The sequence below is a fragment of the Pinus tabuliformis genome, chromosome 6 (genome assembly GCF_031772625.1).
Source record: "Pinus tabuliformis cultivar Carrire ecotype Pingquan chromosome 6, CPIR1, whole genome shotgun sequence".
Taxonomy (NCBI): domain Eukaryota; kingdom Viridiplantae; phylum Streptophyta; class Pinopsida; order Pinales; family Pinaceae; genus Pinus; species Pinus tabuliformis.
In genome coordinates, this window is record NC_142292.1 from 695048763 (window position 1) to 695073744 (window position 24982).

A 24982-nucleotide genomic window follows, 5' to 3' on the forward strand; every position below is an offset into this window, starting at 1 on the left:
ATAAATTCTAGATTAGTTATATAAGGGATCATCTAGTAAATTTAAGGGAAAGAATATGATGGAAAATTCTTAAAAGAGACTAAAAAGACAAAAAACCAAAAAGTATGGACTTATTACTCTTACTATTCCTATAACTCTAATATTTATATTATAAATTTAATTATTATAGTATTCTTATAGTAGTGTTATTCTTATTGATACTAATTTTAATGGATCGTATAACTTAATAATACGGCTTATTAATTTAATATAAAATTAAATCTATCTAATGCATACATAATCATTCTAATGAATTTAGAATATAGGTCAGAAGACAAGGTGGAAAAAACTGACTAGGAAGAGAGGGAAGGGATCCAACAACTACTGATCTTCTAACCATCATCTCTATTGAGATTGCTTGGCCTTTCTTCAATCTCAATGGCTTCTCTAAATTTTCGGTGGTGAAACTGCGGAACCTTAGTAATAACTTGGGCCTCCTCAATACAAACATGATGCTTGGTCTTCTCGGCATGCTCTGCAAGGGTGGAAGATGGGGTTCTCACATGTTTTAGGTCTGTTTAGTGCTCATTAATCCTATGATTAATAGAGTGACTAGTCTCTCCAACGTAGGGGGTCCCACAAGAATATGGAATAATATAGACACCTTGCATGTCCCTAGGGTCAATCGGACCCTTTACCGATCAGAGGGAGTTACAAAGGGTGTTAAGAGTTCTAAAGTTCAAGGAAACATTATGTTTCCTAAGACTCCTTGCAACCTTATTAGTGGTCCCTTGGATAAAAGGTAAATGGACCCCTAAGGCTCAATCTTTAGGATCTTTCTTGACCAACGAATTCTTGTTGGCTTTAAGGAAATCCCTTTGACCAAAGTGCCTACTATAATTGTTATTAACAAAGACATTAGGGAGATGGGATTTCTCTTTATCGAGGCTCTTTTCATCAAAGATTCTTAGAACACGAGTAGCAAGTGTGCTGAGAACGCCCAACTTTTGAGCTGGGAAATGATGGGAGCTGGCATGAAGATATTTATCGGTATGATTTTGTTCCAAAACACTTGGTGGGAGATGAACCCATCATTATTCCTTGAAATAAGAACATCAAGGAAACAAAGGCATCCATCGACTTCTTGTTCCATAGTGAACTTAATGGTGGAGGATTGATTGTTAAGATGTTTGAAGAAGAGATCCAACTCATCTTGGCCATGAGACTAGATGACATTAGTGTCATCCAAAAATATCTTCCATAGCTTAGGCAATAGCCTAGATGAGGCCAAAGCTTTGGATTTGAAATCTTTCATAAAAAATATTAGCAACAATGGGGAACAGCGGAGAGCCCATGGCAACACAACAGTTTTGTTCAAAGAACTCACCCTCAAAGTTGAAAAAAGTGGAAGTGAGATAGATCTCAACCAACCTAGTGGTATCAGGGTCCGTGAGCCAGTTGATAACCTCCATAGCCTCTTTTATTCCTTTTACATTCATCTAATTGTAATTTTATAGAAGGAGCATCATAGTCCTTAATTTCAAGCATTCTTGTTATCCTTTTTTCATTCATCGTCTGATTATTTACCTTTTCAGGTAGCTTATCTCTTAAGGAAATATTATCAAATTATATACATTCACAATGATCTTATTTTTCATTCAATTTTATTTCCCACATTACCTCCATCCTTCTTTCATGTTGAAAATTGACCTCCATAACTTCTTCTTCTTGATCCTGGTTTCATATTTACTTAACAATTAATTCTACTCTTTATTCAAAATTATGAGTCTCCTTATTTCTTCTAGACTCAATGAAATATTAGCATGAACATATTTTTGTGACATTACCTTCCTCAACAACATAAGTTCTTCATGATTTTTTAATTTATCCATCAAGGAAACTTTAGATTTTCTTGCATCTTCTAGTTGAAGCTTCACTTCTTCGATTTTTCTTTGGCATTCTTCCTTCATCTTGCTAAGATAAGTTTGATTGGGAACATCTTCTTCATTAATTTTAATAGGACATAGACATGTAGAAGAGTAATGACCTTCATTACAACAATTGAACCAATATGCAATACATGATTCCTCTTATTTCTGGTATTCATGACCATGAAGACAACATATTCTTTGTAATTTGATGAATTTCTTACATAATCATAACCCTTCCTCTTTTGAGAAAAAATCTTCTTATTCCTCCATGTATTGGGCATATCTCCTTTTATCTACCTTCTGATAGTTAACTATTTTTCAGAGAACCTACTCTAATACAACTTCTTACACCAAAGATCACACTAAGAGGTGGGGCGGGGGGTGAATCAATGTAATTGAAAACCTATGATTTCAGAACATTTTATCAATAAATAATCATGTAGAAACGTGTCACAACAATTTTTATTCATGATAACAATAAATGAAACCATGCATCAAGAAGTAATAATCACATCCACAGAAGATGACACAAGCTTTTACATAGAAACCCTTGTCGTAGAAAACCAAAAAATGTTTTTCGTCTTCTTCATAAATTCATTTACATATATTTTCACTCATTGATCTAATATATGCACTCACTCCCAAGATGTGAGACAAATTATTTTGTAATATGACACAACCTGATTGAGGCACCAACCTAGGAAATGTGCAAGCACCTACTTGCAATAGGCTATAGCCTGATTGATGCACCAACCTTGAAAATGTGCAAGCTCCAACTTGTTATAGGAAAAAACAAGATTCAGGCACCAACCTCAATGATGTAGGAAACAACCTCATGAAGGAACCCACCTCCCTTAGAAATCAATGGACCTCGTTTCACATATTTCAGACTCAGTCCACAAACACCAAAATCATTGTCCTATCATAAATCTAATCATATCAACATTGTCATCACATGTACATCATATTGAAACAACATGTTCATCAATTTGGTCACATATCATCTTTATCAAAACTTGTTTTGATCATGTGTACAACACCTGTTGATAAGCCGAAAACTAGTTCATGAACTATTAAAGCATTATGTACACATATTATGGATTTTTGACATTAACAATGCATCTTCATGACTCTCTATAACTTTTTGATTGATCACATCAAAATTATACCCATCTCCCCTGTTCTAGAATTTAATTTGGCTTTAGGATGACCCTAAAAACTCTAAAAAACCATATTAAAATGCTAAATATTTATCACAATGCCCCCCTTAGTGTGGATTCTAGAAGCTAGTTTTTTCCCAATATTCCTTTTACAAAATATACACTTTGTGTCTCTTAACTATTTGACAATATTTATTTTTGTGGGGAAAAATTAAATAATAATTCTATGCTCATAAGTGAACAAGTTTGATCCTATGACCTCAACTATTGGCACAATTCAATACCAACTACACTATCCAGTGGTGCTTACAAATACCATGTTCTCAAACAAATTTTATTATGATAAAGCTAACTTCAAAAGTGGGAGTGCAAGGTCTGACCTTGTTTCCAAACATTGTTCAACCTTAACTAGGAAACCTCCACAACATAATAAAAAGGTTCCAATCCAAGTGGAACCATGTCACATCAGGCTAATCTCAACCATAAATGAATATTAGACTGCAACTTTTACTATGTGTAACCAGACCTAAAAAAAATTAGAATATGAGTCGACCTTTGCTATCACACATTCAACCTTTGTTATTTGATAATGAAAATTTAAACTCTCCCTCCATTATATCTAGTTAAACTACAAAACTTTGATTCTAACTCTATGTCTTGGAGGTTACAAATAAATTGAGGCTCAACATTCCTTGTCATAATTAAAAGAAACTAAGGAAAATGCCCTTTGTATGGATTTTAACCTGAGACAATTTTTCCATTGAAAAACTCAAACTAAACTTAGAACCAACACTTATTATGCTACCCACATAAATTGTATTACTTGTTATTATTCACAAGTGCTTTATCTATCCCTTTCATCCCATAGACGTGTATATGTACATTCTTTTATGGACCTAAGTGCATAAGGGTTGACCTTGGAGTCGACTGTGGACTTAACCAATATAATTCTCTTACATTTTGATGTCTACATTCATATATTTTTACCCACACCAAGCCAAGCATTTGACCATAACATATGACCATGTCTGTTGGGTCCCTATAATACTAGTGATTACCCCATTACTATTGTAGTTATACCCCTTATTTATATTGTTTTGCCCCTATTACCCCCATATTGTTATTTCTGTGCCCCATAGAATCCCTCTATTGTTATTTTTGTGGCTTTATATTATTATTGTTAGTTCGGCTCGATTATATTGTGACTCCCTAGACTCCTATATATAGAAAGGAGGTTTTGTCATTTGTATCATCCAAGAATTGTTCATTTATGTAATGTAAAGGAGGTTTCCCCCTCGAAGAGGCTGAATACTAAGGCGTTGATCTATCTTTTCTATCTTTTCTTGAGCTGGTTTCATAACATTTGGTATCAGAGCTTTGGATTCTAGGGTTTCGCTGCTCCAAACAGGTCATCGTGGCATTTTGGCTATAACTTTTTTTCTGTGACATTTCAGAAGTCGCAAAAAAAACATGTTTGAGAAGAAATCGTGCTAAACCTTGGGTCCGAATTTCATATCTTTTCGCGCGACATTTGCGGAGATATGATCTGAGGAAGTTGGTCTTTTTGCAGACTCCTGAATTACATTCAAAACAGGTGACCTAGGGAAAATCATCATAACTTTCTCTCTAGGGATCGGATTGAAATTTCGTAAGAAGGTACAGAAAGAGGACAGACTTTAGTTTCTTGTGTGTGTGCTTCAGATTCAAAGGTTGAAACAGTGACTCGTGGCACGTCGTACAAGTTCGCTCTACTGAACCAGTCTAAAAACAGGTCACTCTGGGAGATTTCACATAAATCTTCCTTGGAGAATCCAATTTGGCTCAGACTTGTGGCATTGGAAAGAGGACGCAGAAGGCTACTATAGGTAGCAATTTCAGAATTGGATGATCCGAAATTACAGAGATACATCAGATTCAATATCAGGCTTCTATAAAGTGAAAAAAGGTGTGTAGTTTTTTTTTTTAAATTTTTGTGTAAGCTTGGTTTAACGGAATTCAAAGGGCATAGTAAAGCATTATTATCGGTAACTGATGCCCCGAGGAAAGAAAATGAAAACACCTAGTAAGGAACCTGAAAGCTCTAGCATGACCCATGAAGAAGAGGAAGAAATGCTACATGATATATCAAAATTACAAGAACAAGTGCAACAAATGTCACGCTCACAAAAGCTAACAGAAGCTAAGATAAGTGGCGTGGAATCTAAGATAAATGGCGTGGAATCTAAGATAAAGGGCATGGAAGCTAAGATGGATGATTCGAAGATGGATTTGAAGAGAGACATGGCAGATTTGAAGATAGATATGAAGACAGACATGGAAGAATTGAAGAAGTTGCTACAAGAAAGGGTCACTAATGGTGAAAAGGTAGTAAAGGAAACTCATGATGAGAACAAAAAAAATGTTAATCATGATTCCATAGATGCTAATGTTGGATCGAAGAATCACCATATTCCAAAAATCGATATGAGGAAGTTTGATGGCAAGGATCCCGCCACATGGATATTACAGATGGAGCAATTCTTCGATCTCAATAATGTGCAAAACGCACAAAAGGTACGTATGGCAACTGTATATTTGGAACCAAATCAGTTTGTATGGTATCAATGGCTTTGCTCTCGTAAACAATTTATCACTTGGGCAATTTTTACGGAAGAATTGATAGCACATTATGAAGATACAAAAAGCAACACTTTTTTTAGCCAATTGATAAGTCTCAAACAAAAGGGTTCAGTAATGGAGCACATTGAGGAGTTCCAAAAATTGAACATAAGGGTAAAAGATATTCCAGAGGAGCATAGGATTGATGTGTTCATAGGGTCTTTAAAGGATAATATCCAACATGATGTTCACCTTTGGGAACCTGATTCATTAGAGAAGGCATTCAGGTTAGCAAGAAAAATGGAAAGCAAAATTATGGCAACCAGGAAGCATACCACTCACAACTATAAAGACGGAAGTGTTGTTGCCCCTAGTCTTCCACAACCTATAAGGTTGACACCACAACAATTGGAAGAAAAAAGAGCAAAAGGGCTTTGTTACAGTTGTGATAGCAAATACACTAAAGGTCATAAGTGTGCTGAGAAGAAATTATTCTACATAGATTGTGAAGAGGAAGAAGAAAAGGAGCAAGAAAGGTCAAAAGAAGAAGATATAATTCATGAGAAAAGCCTAGATGAAGAACAAATAAATCTAACCATATCTTGTAATGCATTGGCGGGAATTACCACTCCTCAAACCATCAAGATAGAAGGACAAATCAAGAAGAAAAAGGTAATAGTGTTGATTGATTCAGGAAGCACCCACAATTTTATTCATTGTAGGGTAGCAAAAGAATTGAATTGCTTCCTCTATCCAGCACCAGTGTGTCAGGTGATGATTGAAAATGGAGGAACAATAAATTGCTCTGGAAAGTGCCATAATATCAAGCTATCCATGGGAGAATATGTATTGACTAGCCCAATGCTTTCCATTCCAATGGGAGGTGCAGATGTTGTACTAGGAGTCCAATGGCTACAATCCTTGGGTACAATAGCTTTTAATTTTCAAGAACTTTTCATCAAATTTTCTACGGAAGGAAAGGAAGTTGAATTAAGGGGTATTGCAGGGAAACCAGGAAAGATAATCAGCTCTCATGGTATGGCAAAGCTTCTAAAAAAGGAGCAAAGAGGTGTAATTGCACAATTATGCTCGCTAGATGTTTCCACATTGGAATCATCTAATTCTCCAGATCTCCAAAAAACCTTGGACAATCATTCCAAGGTATTTGAGAATCCCAAGGGTCTCCCACCTATGCGTGATCATGATCATGCTATTCATCTGATTCCAGGAAGTGTTCCTCCAAACATCAGGCCGTACAGATATCCCTATGTCCAAAAAAGTGAAATTGAACGTATGGTTGCAGAAATGCTAGAGGCTGGTATAATTCAACCGAGTCAAAGTTCTTTCTCAGCTCCAGTAGTATTGGTGCACAAGAAGGATGGATCATGGCGCATGTGTCCAGATTATAGGGAGCTCAACAAGCTCACTATTAAAGATAAGTTCCCCATTCCTGTTATTGATGAATTACTGGATGAATTGCATGGATCAATTTACTTCACCAAGTTGGATCTTCGTTCAGGATATCATCAAATCAGAATGAAGATTGAAGACATTCTGAAAACGACATTTAGAACTCATGAGGGTCATTATGAATTTTTGGTCATGCCTTTTGGCCTTACCAATGCACCTTCAACATTTCAAGGTTTGATGAATTCAATTTTCAAACCATTCCTTAGAAAATTTGTGTTAGTATTTTTTGATGATATACTAATCTACAGCAAGTCTTGGAAGGATCATGTTGAACATGTTGACAGGGTGCTACAACTATTGGAGGAGAAACAATTATATGCAAAAAGATCCAAATGTTTCTTTGGAGTCCAGGAGGTGGAATATTTGGGTCATATTGTATCTCATGAAGGAGTTAAGGTAGACCCTAGCAAAATTAAAGCCATTAAGGAATGGAAAATCCCCACATCCATAAAGCATCTGCGAGGATTTCTTGGGTTGACAGGGTATTATCGCAAGTTTGTTAAGAATTATGGGAGAATAGCAGCACCTCTAACAACATTATTGAAGAAAGATTCATTTTCATGGACTCTAGAAGCAACAAAGGCCTTTGAACATCTTAAAGAGGCAATGTGCCAAGCACCGGTCTTAGCTACACCGGACTTCACAAAACCTTTATTGTGGAATGTGATGCTTCAGGAAATGGAATTGGTGCTGTTCTAATGCAAGATGAAAGACCCATTGCTTTTGAAAGTCGTCCAATCAAGGGAAAGTTTTTAAGCAAAGCTATTTATGAGAAGGAAATGTTGGCAATACTCCATGCACTTAAGAAATGGTGACCCTACCTAATGGGAAGACACTTCAAGGTAAAAACAGATCATGATAGCCTTAAATACTTTTTAGAACAAAGATTATCCTCTGAAGAGCAACAAAAGTGGGTCACAAAGATGTTGGGTTATGACTTTGAAATCATCTACAAAAAAGGGAAGCAAAATGTGGTGGCAGATGCACTCTCAAGAAAGGATGAGGATGTGGAAGCATTGTTGTGTGCCATTTCTATTATCCAACCAGATTGGATAAACGAAGCAAGGGAGGAATGGAAGAATGACGAAGAAGTGTGGGCACTTATTCGAAAGCTACAACAAGATTCCAGTACTTCTGATACATTTAGCTGGCAAAATGATTCGTTATGGTACAAAGATCGCTTATACCTCTGTAAGAATTCCCAGCTAAAACAAAATATTCTTATGGAATTGCACACTTCTCCCTTAGGAGGGCACTCAGGATTTTTAAAAACTTACCACAAGGTTAAGAAGGAATTTTTTTGGGATGGCCTTAAATCAGATATTCAAAATTTTGTGGCGGAATGTTTGGTTTGCCAGCAAAATAAAGTTGAAACAATTAAGACACCGGGTCTATTACAACCTTTATCCATTCCAAGCCAACGTTGGGAGGAGGTTTCAATGGATTTTATCACAGGTTTACCCAAGTCTGAGGGAAAGAGTGTCATCATGGTGGTAGTTGACAGACTTACCAAGTATGCACACTTTTGTGCATTATCACATCCATTTAAAGCCAGTACAGTTTCTACTGCATTTATGGAAATAGTTCAAAAGCTACATGGAAACCCAAAGATTATTGTAAGTGACAGAGATCCCATTTTCACTGGAAATTTTTGGACAGAATTATTTTCTTGTCTTGGTACTCAGTTAGCTCATAGCTCATCTTATCATCCTCAATATGATGGGCAAACTGAGATAGTAAACAAATGTTTGGAAGGATATCTTCGTTGCTTTGTATCTGATAAACAAACACAATGGGTCAAATGGTTGCCTCTGGCTGAATGGTGGTATAACACTTCCTTCCATACAACAACAAAAATGACCCCATGTTGGCATTATGATTCAGGTGTTGTCCTTGATGGCAAACTCTTTCAGGTGGTAAATCAAGAAGGACGCAGGCAATTTGTTCAGCAAGTGCGTCCCCGCAGGTATACCATACAGAACCCGCGTCCAGGGACGCTGGCCAGCCGTTCAGAAGGTGCGTCCGCCCAGTGCACACATTTCAAGGTAGAGAAAAGCTCGTGGGGGTTTCTTGTGTGGTATCTAGCCGACGGTTGTGTGTTTCTATGGTGTCGGCTCGTGGTATTGTTCCACGCTTTGGGGAGAAGCTTGCCTATATAAAGCAAAGGAGTTAATTTGGATTATGCATCATCTTGGTTGATCATCTCTTGGTGAGATCTAGTCCATATCTTTAAGGGTAAATCTTCTAATGGACTACGATCTATATGGCGCATGATCAGATCTGTGGATCTGAGTGTTTGGGTTGGTTCTGAAGTCCTCTTATCTTCTATATCTAAAGGGACGCAGATTCAGTGAAGGGAAAGTGCGCCGGGACGCAGTACAGTAAAGGATCAGGTGCGTCTCTGAAGCAAAGGACGCGGCGCGACTGTGGTATTGGGTGCGTCTCTGAAGCGAAAGACGCGGCGCGATAGTGTTGATGTGTGCGTCGGTCGCAGACAAGCAAAAAGGAACAGTGCGTCTGCACGCAGAACAACATAAGGTATACTGCGTCCAGTCGCAGGCCACAGAAAGAAAATATGCGTCCCTGTCTTAAGATGATCTGTTAACTGTATATTTCTGTTCATAAGGTGTTCTGGGTTGTTTCTGTAATAACTGATCTGATATCTGTAGTAGATTGTATCTGTTGTATACTTGTTGATCATTTGATTCTTCATGAAAAGAAGTAGGGGGTTGTAGCTCCCTTCCAGGAGAAGTCTGGAAAACGAGAAAGAGTTGTAGCTCTTTGCAGGTTGCAGCCTGCGTGCTGGTAAAGGACTGCACCAGTACAAAATCATTGTAAAAAGAATTTCTTGAAAGAAGATAGAGACATTATTGCAGCAGGTGGTTTTTCTCCCGCATTGGGTTTCCACCTTACATCTTGTGTTCTTCGGTGTGACTGTCTATTTTCTTTATTCATGCTCATTGTTTTATGGTACTGATATGCAAGAATATTTCAAAAGATCAAATAAGGAAGATTTGGTAAATTACTAGATAATACTGATTCACCCCCCCTCTCAGTATTATTTCCAACAATTGGTATCAGAGCAGGTCCTTCAGAACAGCTTGATCGCTTGAAGGTAGATCGATCATCATGAGCAACTACGAGAGAGAAGCATCAATCAGGCCACCTGTCTTCGATGGAACAAACTTCAATTATTGGAAGGTAAGAGTTACTGCATATCTTCAATCTCTTGGTACAGAAGTTTGGAACATTGTAGAATCAGGCTATGCCTTTCCTTCAGTTACTCCTACAGATCCAGCTGAGAAAAAGCAGTATGAAACAAATGCAAAAGCAGTCAGTACTCGATTAGGAAGTATATCTCAAACAGAGTTCATGAAGGTCATGCACTTCAAATCAGCAAAAGAGATATGGGACAAAATGATCACCAGCTATGAAGGAGATGAACAGGTAAAAGAAGCTAAACTTCAAACTCTCAGGATTCAATATGAGACTCTCAAGATGTATAATGATGAAAGTGTGGCTAATTATTTTCTTCGGGTAGATGAGATTGTTAATTGTATGAAAAATTTGGGTGAAGAAATAAAAGAGACTATAGTAGTTCAAAAGATTCTAAGATCTTTATCTCCCAAGTTTGAATCTAAAGTATCTGCAGTAGAAGAAAAGGAAAATCTCCGTGTTCTCACTATGTCTCAGCTGCATGGAATTCTAACTGCTTATGAAATGAGAAAGGGAGGGCCATCAGACAGAAGGGAAGCTGCTTTTAAAGCATCAGGCAAAGAAGATCACTATGAAGCAAGTCATGTTCCAGAAGAAGAAGAAGAAGAATCAAACTTTGTCAGAAATCTTCAAAGGGGTTCTGGAAGGTTCAGAGGTAAGCTACCTTTCAAATGTTTTGCTTGTGGAAGAGTAGGTCATTATGCTGCAAAATGCTCTTATAAGGATAAAGGAAAGGAACCAGTTAGATGGAACAAGAAACAGGGTACAAATAAGAAAAGCTACTACACCCATGAAGATAGCGATGGCTTATCAAACAGTGATGAAGATGAACAAGGTAACAAATATAGATTGTTAATGGCATTTGAAGATGATAATTATGAGGATGCTATAGATGTGGATAACCTTTATGATGAAATTACTAGACTCAAGAGATGTATAGAAGAAAAGAACATGATTATTGATACTCTACAATTTCAGATTGATGAAAAGGAAAAACATCTTGAAAAATTAGAAGGTGAAATTGTTGGTCTTAGAAAAGAAATTGAGAAAACAAAAACTATTAATCTCAAGTTTGTCAAAGGATCTGAAACGTTGAATGAGATTATCAGTGTGCAGCGGTCTCCACTAAATAAGACAGGTCTGGGCTACAATGGAGAAACTTCTCAAGCTTCCACTTCAAAAAGTTATCTTGATGCTGCAAGAAGAAATGAGCAAGAACACAAGGAAGATCATCAGGTAAAGCAGGGACAAACTTCAAACTATCAGGGGCAATCCAGCTTAAGGGTGAACAAAAGCCAGCCACAGGTAAAATCTTCTCAATTTGGTTCAAGAATAGATGAAAATAGAAATTACAATCAGTCGGCTGGTAGATTCAATAATCGCAGAAACTTCTTCAATGGACAATGCTTTTCTTGCCATAACTTTGGTCACAAAGCAGCCCAATGTGTTGCGTATAAAACAATCATGACTAGGGAAGCTCAAAAACAAAGAAGCATGACAGGGATTACAAAAAGGACCTATAACAATTTTTCAGCTCTTGAAAATGAAGTTGAATGCTCTATTTGCAATAATTTTGGACATGAAGATGTTGAATGCAGAAGCAGGTTTCCGGAAAAAAAGGTACAAGAACAAAAAAGGGAACAAACCTCAGGCACCAAAACATGGAAAATAAAGGAACCTCAAACAGAAAGATGTGGGATAGCATTCTATGCAGAAGGACAAGAAAATCTATGGTACATTGACAGTGGATGTTCAAAGCACATGACAGGTGATAAAGAAAAACTTGAATCTTATTCTAATTTAGAAAAGGGAAAGAAAGTCTCTTTTGGAAATGATACTCCTGCAACTATAAAAGGAAAAGGTATTGCTCCTTTAAAAGAAGATGTTAAGGCTGGAAATGTTTTGTTTGTTGATGGACTAAAGCATAATCTTCTAAGTGTAAGCCAGATGTGTGATCAAAGAACCGAGGTTATATTCAGATCAAATGGATGTCTTGTTCGTGATCTTGATACAGGTAAAACAGTTCTCAAAGGAAAAAGAACTTCAAATAATCTATACATTTTTGATGAAGAACAACAACAATGCTATCTAAGCAAGGATGAAGAGCACTGGTTATGGCATCGAAGGTTGGGACATCTAAGCTTCTCACAAATAAGGAAAGCTTGCAAATATCAGGCAGTTCGCGATCTTCCAGATATCAAAATTCCTGACAACACCATGTGCAGATCATGTCAGTTTGGAAAACAGACTAGAACTAACTTTCCAGAAAAGAAGGATCAGCCAGCATGCCTCTTGAGCTAGTTCATACAGATGTATGTGGACCATTCAGAAAAAGAACACCTAGAGGAGAGGAATACTTGATATTATTTATTGACGATTTCTCCAGGTTTGTTTGGTTAGGACTTATGAAGCACAAAGATGAAGCTTTCGAAAAATTCAAATCCTTCAAAGCCTTGGCTGAAAATGAATCAGGTCACAAGATTAAGTGCCTCAGATCCGACAGAGGTGGAGAATTTACTTCAAATGAATTTTTCGATTTCTGTGATGAACATGGAATAAGGAGAGAATTTTCTACAGCTAGAACTCCTCAGCAAAATGGAGTAGTGGAAAGAATGAACAGAACAATCCAGCAAATGGCTCGTGCTATGCTTGATGAATCAGGAACTCCTGCAACCTTCTGGGGTGAAGCTGCACATGCGGCAGTTATTATTCTCAACAAGACAAATGTCCGAGTGAACAGCACTCAAACTCCTCATGAGCTCTGGAGTGGTAAAACTCCTTCGGTAAAGCACTTCAAAATCTTTGGGAGCAAATGCTATATCAAAAATACTGAGGAGCAGCTTGGCAAACTTGATCCTAGAGCAGATGAAGGAATTCTTCTTGGCTACTCTCCACATAGCAAAGCATACAAATGCTACAATAAAAGACTTGGCAGAATTGTTGAAAGCATTGATGTAGTGGTTGATGAGAAAGGATACATTCCTAGGCAAATACATCGTGAAGACATTGAAGAAGATGAAAGCTACCCTCAAAGACAGAATGATGAAGAAGAAGAACCGCAAGAACAATTTCAAGACGGACCTCACGAAGAAGCAGAAGAAAGAACAAGAATAGAAGAAAAGACTCCATCCAGATATGTTCAAAAGAACCATCCAGAATCTCAGATCATGGGACAAAAAGAAGCAGGTATACAAACTAGAAGAACAGTTGCAGAAGCTTCAAGTTATTTGGCATTACTCTCCTCTACTGAACCACAAAATGTGAAAGAAGCATGCAAAGATGAATGTTGGGTGAAAGCAATGGATGAAGAACTTGAGCAAATCGAAAAGAACAACACTTGGGAGCTGGTTCCTAGACCAAAAGATAAGAATGTTATCGGAACAAAATGGGTTTTCAAAAATAAATTGAATGAAAATGGAGAAGTAATTAGAAACAAAGCCAGACTTGTTTGTAAAGGGTATGCACAGCAAGAAGGAATAGACTTTGAAGAAACTTTTGCTCCTGTTGCAAGACTTGAGGCCATCCGAATGTTTCTTGCTCTCTCAAGTTGTCAGAACTTCAAAGTATTTCAAATGGATGTGAAATCAGCTTTTCTGAATGGAGATTTGGATGAAGAAGTGTACATTGAACAGCCAGATGGTTTCATTCTTGGAAACGATCCAAATCTTGTATGCCGATTAAAAAAGGCTCTCTATGGTCTCAAACAAGCTCCAAGGGCTTGGTACTACCGGTTGGAGAAATATCTTCATCAACAAGGTTTTTCAAAAGGTTCAGCAGATAGCAATCTTTATATAAAAGTTGAAAATGACAAATTACTAATACTTGTTGTGTATGTAGATGACATTATTTTTGGCAGTAATGAAGAAGCTATGAGTCAAAGCTTTGCCTCAGTCATGCAGAAAGAATTTGAGATGTCCTTGCTAGGAGAACTGACATACTTCCTTGGTTTGCAAATCCAACAAAAGAAAGGAGGAATCCTTTTATCTCAAACCAAGTATCTCAAGCAGATTTTGAAGAAATATGGCATGGAAGATGCAAAACCAGTATGTACACCCATGGTTACAGGATGTAGTCTCAGTACAAATGACGAATCTGCAGCAGTTCATCAACCAACCTACAGATCTATGATTGGAAGTCTTCTATATTTGACAGGTACCCGACCAGACATCATGCATGCAGTTGGAATAGTTGGAAGGTTTCAGGCAAATCCAAAGGAGACTCATCTTCAAGCAGTAAAGAGAATCTTCAAATATCTTCAAGGGACTCAAAATTATGGCCTATGGTATCCTAGAGATACAGATCTCACTCTTCATGCTTATACAGATGCAGATTGGGCCGGAAGCGTGGATGACAGGAAAAGCACAAGTGGTGGTGCATTCTTTATGGGTCCCAGACTGGTATCTTGGTTCAGCAAGAAACAGAGTTCAATTGCCTTGTCTACAGCTGAAGCGGAATATGTTGCGGCTGCATCTTGTTGCACCCAACTTCTTTGGATGATGCAGACTTTGCAGGATTATCAAATCACTTGTACACCTCCTATTCCTATCTTATGTGACAACACAAGTGCAATCAGCATCTCAAAGAATCCGGTTATGCATTCAAAAACCAAGCACATACCAATCAAGTACCATTTTCTCCGGGAACAAGTACTTGAACAGAAGGTCAAGTTGGAGTATGTTCCTTCTAAGGAACAAGTTGCTGATATTTTCACCAAACCATTGCCCAGGGACACTTTTGAATACCTCAGGCAAAAGCTGGGGGTTGTTGATGCATCATCTCACTATTGATCATCTTCCTATTGATGGTATTGGCTCAGGGGGAGCCCATAATGCATTGTTGGCATTATGGAGTAGGAGATCTTTGAAATAAGCTGCAATATGTCTCTGTCTCCTTCATGATGGATTTCTGGTTACAGATCTGGAGAAGCATGAGCATAGGGGGAGCATACCCTTTGCCCTTGATGTCAAAGGGGGAGAATGATGAAGCTGAAGATTATGTGGAATGATGAAGCTGAAGATTATGTGATTGCCATCAAGTCCAAAGGGGGAGTTTGTTGGCATTATGATTCAGGTGTTGTCCTTGATGGCAAACTCTTTCAGGTGGTAAATCAAGAAGGACGCAGGCAATTTGTTCAGCAAGTGCGTCCCCGCAGGTATACCATACAGAACCCGCGTCCAGGGACGCTGGCCAGCCGTTCAGAAGGTGCGTCCGCCCAGTGCACACATTTCAAGGTAGAGAAAAGCTCGTGGGGGTTTCTTGTGTGGTATCTAGCCGACGGTTGTGTGTTTCTATGGTGTCGGCTCGTGGTATTGTTCCACGCTTTGGGGAGAAGCTTGCCTATATAATGCAAAGGAGTTCATTTGGATTATGCATCATCTTGGTTGATCATCTCTTGGTGAGATCTAGTCCATATCTTTAAGGGTAAATCTTCTAATGGACTACGATCTATATGGCGCATGATCAGATCTGTGGATCTGAGTGTTTGGGTTGGTTCTGAAGTCCTCTTATCTTCTATATCTAAAGGGACGCAGATTCAGTGAAGGGAAAGTGCGCCGGGACGCAGTACAGTAAAGGATCAGGTGCGTCTCTGAAGCAAAGGACGCGGCGCGACTGTGGTATTGGGTGCGTCTCTGAAGCGAAAGACGCGGCGCGATAGTGTTGATGTGTGCGTCGGTCGCAGACAAGCAAAAAGGAACAGTGCGTCTGCACGCAGAACAGCATAAGGTATACTGCGTCCAGTCGCAGGCCACAGAAAGAAAATATGCGTCCCTGTCTTAAGATGATCTGTTAACTGTATATTTCTGTTCATAAGGTGTTCTGGGTTGTTTCTGTAATAACTGATCTGATATCTGTAGTAGATTGTATCTGTTGTATACTTGTTGATCATTTGATTCTTCATGAAAAGAAGTAGGGGGTTGTAGCTCCCTTCCAGGAGAAGTCTGGAAAACGAGAAAGAGTTGTAGCTCTTTGCAGGTTGCAGCCTGCGTGCTGGTAAAGGACTGCACCAGTACAAAATCATTGTAAAAAGAATTTCTTGAAAGAAGATAGAGACATTATTGCAGCAGGTGGTTTTTCTCCCGCATTGGGTTTCCACCTTACATCTTGTGTTCTTCGGTGTGACTGTCTATTTTCTTTATTCATTCTCATTGTTTTATGGTACTGATATGCAAGAATATTTCAAAAGATCAAATAAGGAAGATTTGGTAAATTACTAGATAATACTGATTCACCCCCCCTCTCAGTATTATTTCCAACACCCCATTTATGGCACTTTATGGGTATCAACCACCATCCATCACATCATATTTAAGAGAAAATTCTAAGGTTCAGGCAGTGGAACATCACATCGAACATCAAAAACAAGTCCTCCAACTCTTAAAGGATAACCTCGTGTTGGCACAAAATAGAATGAAACAACAGGCAGATCAACATCGCAATGAAAGAAGTTTTGATGTAGGTGATTGGGTATTCCTACGGCTACAACCATATAAGCAAATGTCCCTAAAGCAAGCTAAGAAAGATAATAAATTATCACCAAAGTATTATGGTCCGTACAAGGTGTTTCAAAAGATTGGTACTATGGCATACAAATTGGAGCTTCCTGCAGCTTCTCGATTGCACCCAGTTTTCCATGTTTCATGTTTAAAGAAGGTTATAGGTGACAAGCTCCCAATTCAAACAATATTGCCAGAACTTGACGAGGAAGGAAAAATTATATTGGAACCGGAAGCAGTCACAGAAACAAGAACTCGACAGCTACGAAATCGATCAATTTCAGAGTATCTTATCAAGTGGAAGAACTTATCCGCTGAAGATTCCACATGGGAGGATGAGAATTTTATGCAGAAGTATCCAGAACTACTCAAGCGTTGAGGACAACACTTTTTTTGAAGGAGAGGGGCATGTTGGGTCCCTATAATACTAGTGATTACCCCATTACTATTGTAGTTATACCCCTTATTTATATTGTTGTGCCCCTATTACCCCCATATTGTTATTTCTGTGCCCCATAGAATCCCTCTATTGTTATTTTTGTGGCTTTATATTATTATTGTTAGGTCGACTCGATTATATTGTGACTCCCTAGACTCCTATATATAGAAAGGAGGTTTTTTCATTTGTATCATCCAAGAATTGTTCATTTATGTAATGTAAAGGAGGTTTCCCCCTCGAAGAGGCTGAATTCTAAGGCGTTGATATATCTTTTCTATCTTTTCTTGAGTTGGTTTCATAACAATGTCTCTATGTTATGGATCACAGTGCTAAAGAGTTAATGATAGGATCATACCTCGTGACCTAGTGATCAGGGGTCCATCGTCATCGACATGCTAATGTCGTCATGTTATCATCATCCCACATGGGAATGCATGAAAGATTCCATGTGTCACACTTTTTCATCCTCTTCACCAATCAAAATAAATTATTTGTTTCTACAACATGGCAAACTTAGGTGGTGCAACACCATCCTGTTAACTTCATTTATGTGATGTGTCATCCTTGGTTAACGTTTGTATAAGTTGTGACCTAATCTTTTTGTAAATTATGCATCCGCCTACCAGATCCATTATATCTAAGTGAACATGCTTGGACTTTCACACTGTTAGAGTTCATCCAAGTTTTTCCATTGTCTACCATCGATATGTCCAAAAATATAGATCTACCCTAAATCATGTTTGATCATTAATTGATTAAATAATGTGTATGTCTATGTGACATCTTCCATAGATTTCATCATAGAACCATAGATCCAGCCAAAAGATGCACAATCTTTATGAATTCAATGGTTTTCAATAAATTTGTTGTATTTGGTCTTTATTACAACTGTCAACTTCAAATGACCATAACTTCTCATATAGTAGGAGTCTTTCCAAGTGTGATATATTGTTGGAAAGGTTTCGGGGAGGACTATCCATCCATTCCATCCAAAGACTCATCGTAACATCATAACTTTTAGAAAATTTCAACAAAATTTAGAAAAATTTGACTTCACTTGATGAGGGAATACAAGAAACATAGTTATCTTATTCCTTTCTTTTATTCATGAATGACCCTACTACTTTGTTAGGCATCCCCTTTGATTCCATTGACACTGATTGTCATCAATGACAATGCTATGTGCAATACTCATTTCCATCATCATCATGATCGTTAAATACTAATTATATTATAGAAGATATATTTTGTGTAATGTATAATAGCATAGGACCTATGACACTGGAAGGTACACCACTCATATCCCCACATTTCACATGACAAATGATAGACACCCCACTAGTGGCCCCAAATTTCATAGACTTATGTTAGAGGATTAAAACCCCACTTATAGCCTTATATTTCATAGGCCCCATGATAGAGTATATTTTCCCACATGTGCGCCCATAAACATGGGCTTCATGACAAGGGGTACAAACCTGACCTAAAAACTAGCCAACATAGGACATAGGGGTTCTTGACGCAAGATAGCAATAGAGATAGAGGCCAATTACAAGGTAGAAGAGATGGGGACCACCAAGTGAGTGATTATACATCTCTACACTTTCATTTTCATTTCGTCAAATAAAAATAATGAGCGAATGAGACTAAAAGAAAGAACAATACTATGTCTAAGAAAGCAGAACCTCTTGTTCCAAGGGCTATGTCAATTTTGAAATCCTTCTAAAGAAGCCTCTGTTACTTCCACAGTCATGAACTGATAGAAAGTGTTGTCGTTTGAGATTTATTTTTTATCATTGTTTTGGTTGGGGTGATCTACAAGGATATAAACACATCGCAATGGAAAGACATGGCTTGCAGAACTCATTCGTCTTTTGCCTTTATTGAACTTAGATAAAACATATATATAGAAAAAGAAATTACATATTTGTACTTGAAATAAACAATCTTCCTTACTATAATTTTTACATAAACATCAAAATATTTTAATATTATTTAATATCATTCTTCTTCTTTAATAATAGATAACATAGATACTCAATACCCTAAATTCAATTGCTTCTAACATTTTAGTACCCCAATCCAATTTCAAAATTTTATAATACCGTTAAGATTAAAATCAACTCAGGTTTTATCACAACATCCGTGTTAGTGACTAAACTATTTATATTAAAGTTGGATAAGTAGCACTAAAAATGCCTTTGGAAAAAGTGTTGAACCATATAGAATTCTAGATAGAGAAAAAGTTCATTTCATGAACTTCCGATATAGAAAATATATTCTTAAGGCTCTATATCAGTGTTATTGAAATAAAAAGGATGGAATATTCAGCCTAAGCATTTCTAAAAACATATGGCTGACAACATTTTGTAAAATGTATTGCAAGTATATATTATTAAAGCATTTCAGTGGTTGCTACCTCCATACTTGAACATACATGCAAAGCGATGCTGCTAACGAAAATCAAATCCTACCGCTAAATTGTTTTGAATGGACACTATTGGTATAATGTTTACTGGACTATTGTATTTAATCAAACTTAAATATGAGACATTCACCCATTCCTTTAGCTGGTTTAGGTTATTCAAATGCGTTCTATATCATACAAATGTAAAAATATGATCTTCTATATTGTCCTTACTGCGGAATCATATACATGTATAAGATAAATGATTGAAAACATAATTCGTTGAGAGGCGTGGAATGATAAACAACCAATGGCCATGAAAAGTTTTTATAGAGGTATTTTATCTTCTCCATGGAACGGTATCAATCAATATATGTAAACGACAAAGTTTTTATAGAGGCATTCGATTCTTTTTGACGAGACAGGGGCCATGTGGCTATGCTTATGTGGTTTAGAAAAAAGAAAGCAATACCATCAAGAAACATACTTGTTTCACAAAACTCTGAGAGAGAATTTCCGTAAAGGGTATCAATCAATATATGTAAACCACAATATTGTATTAAACCTCCTTCTCAAGTAAGCTAGATATCTTTGGAAACTCCATGCAAGGGAGATACATGACAATTGATTAATTGGGAAATACACACGTCATTGTAAACCAAAATTTAATTTTATTGGCCTATTTTCAAAGAATATGATTGAGTACATGACATTTTTCTCTTTCCCATTTTTTTATGTTATGCCCCTTCCTCTTTTATGCTATGGAGTTATGCTATATAATAACCTCATAAATTCATTTGGATGATCATCGTGTTTTTATCATAGTTTATACAAATAAATTATAAAATTATTCACTAATAAATTATGATATTATTCAGGAGTTGTATTTTGTCCTTTGTCCTCAAATTTTTGAGTTTTATATGCATATGTTGCCAACCCGTCATATGTATAGCTCACAAAAATGTAAAATATGATAAACCCTGATAAGAATCTCCTCTTTGTGAGAGCTGATTCAAAAATATGATTGAACATTATCCTTCATCTTCCCCCACTAACATCAACTATCAATATGATAACAAAATGAAATACCATTGTGAATCAAAATCCACCATAAGACATTCAAAGTTGAAATATATCGTTGATATGCAAACGTCACGAAGGGAGATAAATGCATCATCGTAACTTTATTTCCCTATTTTCCAATGTATATGATAGAGTCAAAGAAATTATCTTTCTTATTTCATCCCTTCTCACTACTCACGTCATATGATTGTTCTTTTATATAATGTTAGTCATTCCCTATGACAAGCTTTTATAAATTCATTTACTTGATTAGATCGCGTTTCTTCCATCATCGCTTATGCAAATAACTTAGAATAATTGTTAGCTAGTTCTATATTGGCCTTATGATTCTTAAACTTCATATGCATAAGTTTCCAACTCATCAAGTGTATAACTCATAAGAATATGATATACGTTAAAATTCTAATGTTTTTGAAAGTAAACATAAAAAATGTGTTTGAAAATTCCAAAACAAAAGGAATATTCGAGAAATGATTACATTACACATTTATTTAAGTGAGGAAAGAGACATAAAAACTTAATGTTCAACCCAAATTTAACTTCATTGATGTAATTTCCTTAGTCTTATATGAATAAGTTTCCTTAGTCTTATGCTAAAATTATTAAAAATAACTAATCCTTAGAAGCATGAAATCAAATATATCTTTTATATAATTTAAAAGGGTATTTTTCTTTTAATGATTAACTAGGAATGTTTAATGAAACATAGAATGTATTTAAGAATACCTGATAACATGGATCTATTATGTCTTCATCTTCATATACTTGTACTGAGACGATTCAAATGTAAGCATGAAATGTAGTTGGATTTTAAGTAATCGTTTTGAAAGCTATAGCGTTGAACTCTTAATATTTAAGTATCATTCCATTAAAGTTCTACCAAAATGTCATTAAATCATAGAAATTTTATAATGCCATTCTTTCTTCTTAAGATATTCTAGTTTAGTGCCCAAGGTAGTCAAAGCACTGGCAATTGTGATCCAAAGTGATGCAATGTGATATATTCACATGTTTAGGGAATAATGAAGCACGCAATAGATAATTTTAAGATAATTTTAATCTGCAATTCGATGAGGATGTCCATTTTCATTCCCATAAGGATATGTTTTATATTTTTCATCATAATTGATGAATTAAAATTTAATTGGAATGTCTCTTGGCCCTATTAAATAAATTCTTAAATAAATATATGTTTTTATTTATTTATTTTCTATATAAATATACGTTTTAACTTTTTTTAAATGCTTCTTATTTTTTATAATCATATAAAAAAACGAAACCCATAAATGTATCCAAATTAGTTATCATGGACCACAGATTATTTTTTATAGTCATATAAGAAAACGAAAACCCATAAATATATCCAAATGAGCTATCATGGACCACAAATTCAAAAGATGTCTTGAGAGTATGCTTTACATTTATAATTATATTTTCTAAACCAAAATTTTAAATGAATTACTATATGTTTGACATACCTAAGTAAGTGTTTTAACTTCACATTTTTTTAACTACTTCTCATTTCTATAATCATATAAGGAAACAAAAAAAGGTAAATATGTCCGAATTAGCTATCATGAACCAAATATTCAACACAATAAATTAGGATACCATTTCCTTTATCTCCATCCAACTAATCCAAAGCTTGATATAATTTAACAAACAGAAATGAATGTAAGCCAAGTATTTGTATTGATTTAATTCACTATGATATTAGTCTTCACTAAAAAAAAATGTCTTTTAGTGATACTAATTCAATTAAAAGTAGGCATATTAGTTGTGCTTCATGGATTATTATGTATGGAAAAGAAAACTAAATAGATATCCTTTAAGTTTTGTTTCATGGATTATTATGTATGGAAAAGAAAACTAAATAGATATTCTTTAAGTTTTGTTTCATGGATTATTATGTATGGAAAAGAAAACTAAATAGATATTCTTTAAGTTTTGTTTGGATATGTATGGAAAAGAAAACTAAATAGATATTCTTTAAGTTTTGTTTGGATAGTGACAGTAGTTTTAAAGAAAGAGGATCAGAAGGCAAACATCAAATAAGACGTTAAGAATTAATATAAGTGCAAATATCAAAAGGGAATTTTAAAAACATATGGATATGCTTCGAATTAAAGAGAAAAGTAATATTATGACAATGATACGAATGGAAAGATGGAGGTTCCCTTGAGATGTAAGCATAAGCATTATGATAAAACGAAGAACCACGCCTACTTCCTGTGTTGGACACTAATTTCTATAACAATGGGAAAACATACAAGATTTTTCCATGTTGATTACATGGGGTGGGCATCTTTTCCATGGATGGTATACATGTGGGATAAAACAACATAATTGAAATTATGGAGCATGTTGCCTTACCATACTAAAAAATAAATACATAAAATAAATATCAAGTATGTTGAACCATGTATTATATGAATTATAATGAAATGAAGGAAAGCAATAAAAATAAGGGAATATATATAAGTTTAATTTGGCCAAAATATTTTAGAAATGTTATAAAGGTTATATATAGTTCATGCTTTAGAAACACAAAAACACAACCCAATTACATTTTTTTAAGGGTGTAATAGAAATACATTTGTGGTTTGTGAAATAAAGCCTATAAGGGTGTAATAGAAATAAATTTGTGGTTTGTGAAATAAAACCTATAGCTATAGAGGATTTGTTTATTATATATAATTTGAATACAATCCAAGAAATAGGTAATTAGTTTTACAATTATTATGCTTGAATATGATTTTTAATAGTTTAGTTTTATGCATCCTTTATCTAATTAAAATACTAGTGTTTATGTTGCAGGTTGAATTAGGGACAGCTCGAGTGAGGTTAATATTTATGACAATATGTTCACTCTTTACATTGTTGTTATCAATTATGTTTAATGAGAATCTAAAATCAATATAATGGTAGTGCTAGAATTAGTTCATTACTAAGAGAGATGGGGTGAATCAATAGTGATAGGGTTTATTCAATTTTAACTTCTTTTTGTCAAATCACTAAACAATCATACACATCATAACATGAATAGATATGAATATGTAAATAACATGAAAAGATAACATAAAATCAACACATCAACACCAAAATAATCATGCACATAAGACACCAAAAATATATGGTGGAGACCCTTAAGGAACAAAAACGACCCCATTGTTGTTGTGCTACTCTGATTATTCTATTATTCATAAAAAAAGATTCATTAAATAGATTAGTAGGTCACTACCATCTTGGCGATCCAACCTCTACTATACTTTTTTGGACACCACCAGATCAAAGTCCCCAACCTCTTATCAATTATTTGATGGCAACTACCAGCAAGAAGCCATATTCCTATCTTGGAAAGCCAAAGCTTGCTAGAGGTCCCAGCCTCCTCAAACTTTATGTGGACCTCATTTCAAAATCTTTCGCACTAGCCCCAACTATATACTTAACACGAGCATTGCAGCAACATCTCATGTCTACAATTAAAATCTGGCTCTCTAACCACTAATGACTGTTACATATGTGCAAGAAGCATAGTTATGCATTGTAGCTCAGTCCACTCCATCACTTAGATAATACATTTATATTTAATTATTCTTCATCAAAATGGACTAAATGAACTCACTAATTACATTTCATTTTCATTAATGTTGACTGTATCAAAAAAATTATCACCCTAAATACCATGGGAAAAACCATTGTTATTTTCATGTGGTTTTCACCTAGAAGATATGTCACATATCACATTAGCATCCCATCATGAGATAAGAAATAAGAATGAAAGAACATATGTATACAAGTCCATATCTTGTCTATTGACATCATTACCAACACTACAATGGTAATAGAAAAAAATGATTTTAAATTCCTAATGCATGAATCTATTAATTATTACCAAATTTATATGTCCGCAATTTAAATTCTTACTAGGAACATATGCTAGGAGTAGAACAGTTAGTCTTCAAATGATGAAGAATCATGTAACCTAAGTGCGCCTAGTGGGAAACAAATTATAAATGCTTAAATGATGATTACTAGGAATATAATTATGTTACTTCATTGATTTCTATAACAAGGTACATGAATTCTATAATAAAGTGCATGAATTGGTTGATTTCTAAATGGATGTGTAATAAAACTCGTGTTATGCTCCTATACCAATAGGTGTCATATTTCATGATTGATTGGTGAAATCCCAAATATGT